Genomic DNA, 6,018 nt, shown 5'->3' with positions numbered 1-6,018 from the left:
TTCACATTCTGATCAATTTTTTTTACTGAAATGTCAAAGAACATCTGGATGACTCAAACCAAGCAATAAGTGACCCATGAAATAAAAGTTGACTCAAAGTTTAAGAAACTGAAATTTGAACCAGGAAAAATAACTAAACACTAACAGAAGAGAGAGCAAACCATATGAATCTGTGTTTTAAAAAACACAATATTTCAAAAGAACCGGTGCTACAGCTTGAAGCCGCTCTGACTGACTCAAAGGTGAAGAACAGTTAGCAGAAAGAATGACATCAAGTGTACACTGGGTTATACTTCTGTGCTCTCGCCTCTTTCTGTATCCTTAGTTTCCTGACCCCTCAGACTCCGAGTCTGAATCCTTAAAGTCGTGACAACATGCATCGTTCCCTGTGACCACCTTGTGCATGTGAAGGCATGTGAAGCTAACGTATGATGCAAATACATTGAGCGGTGAGTGGGGTTTGATTTCATGAAAATCTTTTAGGATTAGAAATAGTAGTTAAAACTTTGTAAATACAGCTGTGTGTGTTTTTTTCTTTCTTTCCCGTCCGTAGGGTTTTCACCGGAGCCGACCAAGCATGTGAAAATAAAGCTATAAAAATAAAGTAGATCAGCAGGAGACCATTTTTATATGATTTGGGGCTAATGAGCGTGGCGGTTTTGAAATCATGGCCGACTAATTTAAAACCAGTTCGTCACTCACAGAAGAAAAGAAGAAAAAAAATAAAGAAAATTGGAGATTTGCCTAAGACCTCATAAAAATGATGAGATCCAGAATCCAAAGTGAGGGAGACACGGAATCAGATGCTGTCGAACCCATTAAAAAACAAACCTCACTGTGTGTGTGTGAGCGAGTGACACGGACATCAGTGCGGAGAGCTCTTTATGGCTCTCACTTTATGGCTATAAAACCCGGCGCAGATGTCTTTGTTGTTGTGTTGGGACCTGAAACGTGACCCCCCCACCCTCACCACACAACATTTAAATAACACACCCAAAAAAAAACTTGTTGATTTTCCACTCTCGAGATTAATCTGACTTTTTATGCCATCTCCTTTCACTTCGTCTCTCCTTCATCGACACACACACATTAGGGGAGAGGAGGCCTTTTGTGACATGAAGCAGGAGGTGTAATTAATTACATGTCATTTCGCTGACACTTTTATCCAAAGCGACTTACAATCCTGTTACATTCATACACCGTAGACTCAGCTACAGGGAGCAAATCAGAGTTAAGTGTCTTGCTCAAGGACACATCGACTAGGGCGGGGATTGAACCTCCAACCCCCTGATTGAAAGACAGACCTGCTACCCACTGACCCATAGTCGCCCACATAATTGGAGGACCATGTGACAGGATGACAGAGGCGGGCAGACTTTCCAACTAAAGATGCAGGAATATCATTCATTAAATACAGTTTTTCATCTCGAGTCTATTTCCAGCTGTAACACATCTTTTTTATTCTCATACCTCTTCACATCAGCAGACTTCACACTCACGTTCCTTCGTCCTAAATGCTAATCAGAACCGTCCAGGCCTCGAGTAGAAATCATAGAAAAGAGGCGTTTCATTGGACGGCCCTCTAGGCGCCTCCTCGGTCAGGAGAAATGGACATCTGTGAGTTTGGCTTTACATTAAAGTGCCAGGCGTGAAAAGAGGGTTGGCAATTGGACTATTCCCCGGCTCCTCGGTGCTGAGGTTTGTGACCGAGCTGTCGGCACATACTGTACCGGGAGGATACGAGTCCCAGAATGTCAGTGGGGCTTCAGCAGTCTGAACACAGTCACTCACACAATAAAAAACCCCGACAGGAAGGAACATTGTTCATGTCTTTTATTCGATAGAGTAAACTGCATACAGACGTGTGTGTGTGTGTGTGTGTGTGTGTGTTCTGTGATTGACAGTAACACTTCAATATGGAGTGTAAACTATGTCCTTCTGAGTTAACCATGAACAGATGTATTGATATGCAAAGGGAAAAATCTCCTGTCTGCAAAATGATCCAGGAAAAACCTCCTTTACTGCCCTCTCTGTATTTTTCGTATTGTATTTTGTATTGTTGTATTATTTGTATCGTGTATCCTTAACAAATAGCATTCTGAAAGAAAACAACAGTTTTCTTTCTCAAAAAAGTGAATTTTCCAGAGGTTTTGATCTCCGGCCATCGATGACGAAGAGGAGGACGAAGAGGACAGCGTTGTCTCAGTCTGTGGTGCCACTGATCGGAGCTCAGAGCTTCAGCTGATGAAGCTGCGTGGCCCTGACTCGTCTTTTGCGGGCCACATTTTGGCTCTTTGTTGCGGCTCAAAATCTGACTTCCATGTAAACGTTGGGTCTCATTTTGAACCGGAGCGTCTGCATATCAACGATCAAACACGGGGAGCCACGGTACAAGATGAAATAATCCATCTAGGTTTTGTTGTTTTAGCTGCCATTTTGACAGTAAGGGAGCCTCGAAGGACAAATTCAACTCAGGGAGACGCAACACTCGATCGGATTGAACGCAAATATCTCTCTCTCAATCTCTACACTGTACGTATAAAAACACATAACATATAATATACAATATGAGCAGCGTTAAACATCGGGCCTAATAATCTGATGTCATTATGCGTCAGTGTTTGTAAGTAGCGGGAAAACTTTGTGTTTTGCTCACATGAGGAGAAGTAAAAACCTCGGAGATCACTGAGAAATATCTTCAGCTTCTTAACTCTTTTAAAAGCCTCTCTTTTTTCTTTTACCCCACAAACATGAGCGCTAACTTTCTGTGTTCATTCATCCTGTAACACCCTGTTTCGTGTCTCCTATGTCTCCTCTGTGTCTTCTCTGTCTTGATTGTTTAATTCCCTGCACCTGCCCTCAGCCACTCTTGTCTCGTTACTGTCTGATGTCGTACACCTGTGTTTCCCCCCCTATATATTGTGTCAGTCTTTCCCTTGTCTCCTGTTGGATTGTTGTCTATAGTTTTTGTCTTTGGTTCCGTCGTCCTTGTGCCCTGGATATTCCTGACCTGCCTGCTTGACCTTGACCCCTGATTCTCTGCCTGCCCCTTTTTGGACCTTGTTTTTTTTGGTCAACGTTTTGGCCTCAGTAAAGAGTGATTTTTTTGTTATTCACATTGAGTCCTGCCTGTTTCTCTTCGCCTGAGCCTCACCCCGTGACAAGAACCTGACAAGTCCAGAGAATATAACAACATTTGATGTCAGGCTTTTGCTGCCCTCTGCTGACAAGCCGCAGTAGTGTCTGTATCTCCTAGTGAGAGGTATCCCTGCTGATGGGGGGGAGGGAGAGAGAACAGGACCTGTATCCCTTCCATATACTCTCTAAAGCTGGGCGTTGGTCTCCCTCTGAGTCTTGGATTAAAACCCAGCGCCAAATATAATATCTTGTCGATTCTAAACTGGGTATCAAAGCTTCACCTCCTACACAAACATACAACACGTTGTCATGGCGACGTCTGCCCCGCCCCCCTCAGTCTCCAGGCTATGTGAGTGTGTGGTTGACACTGCCTCACAAGTCCAGCTGTTCACCTGTCCACCCTCACACCAGCTGTCAGCCTCCACATTTGCACCTCCTGCCCTGGACACATGGTGATAACCTTTTTGAGGAAGCATTGGGCAAAAATAATGAAGCCAGATTGGGTGTTTTCCATAGAGCTGAAATATGAAAATATATATTTGAATTGTTCATTGATGTTTTATGGATATCTTTTTCTATCTATCAATTCAATTCAGTTTATTTCATACAGCCTTTTTATCACAAATTACAAATTTGCCTCAGAGGGCTGTACACATACATCACTGACCTTTGACCTCACAGAGGATCAGGAAAAACTCAATTTTTTTTAAAAACCCTTTCAAAAGGGAAGAAACCTTCAGGAGAGCAACAGAGGAGGATCCTTCTCCCCGGATGGACAGAAGTAATAGATGTCATGTGTCCAGAAGGAATCATTACAGAGTTATATAAACACATTAAATGAATACGACAGAAATTATGAATAGTTAGTAGGAGGCATGGACCACGATCCAGACCTCCACGATCCATAAAACAGAAGTAAAGGGAGGAGGGGAGGGGCATAATCAGGGCCGCGACAGGGCTACGGAGGCTGGATTAAACACAATGGTTAGATTAATCCACGAGGGGGCTCTCCATTCACTGTCAGCCCACCTGAACGTTTGCATCGGGGAAAAAAAGATGTTCATAAATCACCTTTTATTGCTGTCGCTCGAGATCAGCAGACGTTCCTGAATCCGTTTTTGAGTCATATCTTGTCACAAAGAAGCAAAGAGCGGAACACATATTTCTGGGGTAATAATTCAACCGGGTGAATAACATGCAGATTGTGCAGAAACATGTTGCAAATGTGTCTAATGTGGCTTTGAAGCAACTTGTGCCAAATATATATATGAATATACATACTGTATGTGTGTACACCAGGGGCGTCGTTAGGCCTATTTGAGGAGGGCTTCAGCTCCCCTCAGATGTTCTTCAGCCCCCACAAATATTATTTTTCTCCATTTAAATATTATTTTTTCAATTTACACTTTTTTGTTTATTATTTCATTAAATTAAACTGTCAGAGCCACAAGTGTGTTTTTAGTAAATTTAAGTTTCAGAATTGTTTATAATTTAATATTTAGAATAATGCTCACGGTGGAGGAACTGTAAATTAAATATATTGAAAGATCTTTATGTTAATGACTGACGCTCGAGCCAGGCTATTTAATGACGTCATGACGGCAGCAGGTGTAAGAAAAGAGCCGCATTAGACATGAGAGCAGATAGGTTTTTTTACCGTATGACCATGAGATTGTTTTGAACGTTTATTATTTTGTGTACTTTGTCAGCGTTTTTTGCTGTTTAAAATAAAATTGAAAGAAAAGGAAATGAACGGTCTCCTGTCATGCGCGTGATTGAACCAATCTATGAACTGTCTCTAACAATGGATATCCGGGCCCCCCCAAAAAGATTCACCATTAACCTTGGGGCTTAGCCCCCCTTTTCTTTTAATCCTACAAACGCCCCTGGTGGACACCATTCAGCATCAGCACGTGCAAAGATCAGCTTTTAACTGGCTTTAACCGACCAACCACAAGAGGGCAGCGGAAACTGAAGAATCCCAAAGTGTCGCGGTTCATGCTGAGAATATTATGAGAGGAGTGCAAAGCCTTTGAGTTATTGTTTGCACAGTCAGGATTTAACAACAGGCTTTTACTACTGAATACTATCTGATTGATAAGAGAATACCTGGAGCCAGACAAGTAGGGCCAAAGTCTGTCCTCATGGAAAAGGCTGGATAACTGAGGTGAAAGGTGGTTTCGACGACTCTAGTGCACGCTATCCCAGTGGCCCCAGTGCACGCTATCCCAGTGGCCCCAGTGCACGCTATCCCAGTGGCCCCAGTGCACGCTATCCCAGTGGCCCCAGTGCACGCTACCCTAGTGGACCCAGTGTATGCTATCCCAGTGGCCCCAGTGTACGCAACCCCAGTGGACCCAGTGCACGCTATCCCAGTGGCCCCAGTGTACGCAACCCCAGTGGACCCAGTGCACGCTACCCTAGTGGACCCAGTGCACGCTACCCTAGTGGCCCCAGTGTACGCTACCCCAGTGGCCCCAGTGCACGCTATCCCCAGTGGCCCCAGTGTACGCTACCCTAGTGGCCCCAGTGCACGCTATCCCAGTGGCCCCAGTGCACGCTATCCCCAGTGGCCCCAGTGTACGCTACCCTAGTGGACCCAGTGCAAGCTATCTTGACGGATAGTAGTGATCAATCACACCAAAAGCTTAACTTGTGACTATTTGTGGTTTATTCTCGTCATTAGCGGAGAGGGGCTCATCTCCGTGGCTTTACGCCGTGGAAACAGTTATCATTTCCGCCATAGTAATTGCATTATTTTGTTCTAGATTGTATGAGTTAAAAAACAAAAACATAATGTAGATAAAGGATCAAAGATTGCACATGTTTCACTTCTCAGTCGATTATTCTAACCAACCACTAACAATTCCCGTGCAACAC

The 6,018-nt window shown here is 43.8% G+C and overlaps 1 protein-coding gene across 1 annotated transcript in view; it reads left to right on the top strand.

Moving 5' to 3' along the window:
* Positions 1-640, top strand: part of efhc2 (EF-hand domain (C-terminal) containing 2) — a 45,420-nt gene extending 44,780 nt beyond the window's left edge. Inside the window, exon 16 of the mRNA XM_056425951.1 lies at positions 554-640. The gene's annotated coding sequence lies outside the window, so the exon portion shown is untranslated. The remainder of the gene's footprint in view (positions 1-553) is intronic.
* The last annotated feature ends 5,378 nt before the right edge of the window (positions 641-6,018 follow it).

This window comes from Pseudoliparis swirei, chromosome 2 (genome assembly GCF_029220125.1).
Source record: "Pseudoliparis swirei isolate HS2019 ecotype Mariana Trench chromosome 2, NWPU_hadal_v1, whole genome shotgun sequence".
Classification (NCBI taxonomy): Eukaryota; Metazoa; Chordata; class Actinopteri; order Perciformes; family Liparidae; genus Pseudoliparis; species Pseudoliparis swirei.
Note: the sequence above shows the minus strand (reverse complement) of the source record. Positions and strands in the feature narration are given on the sequence as shown.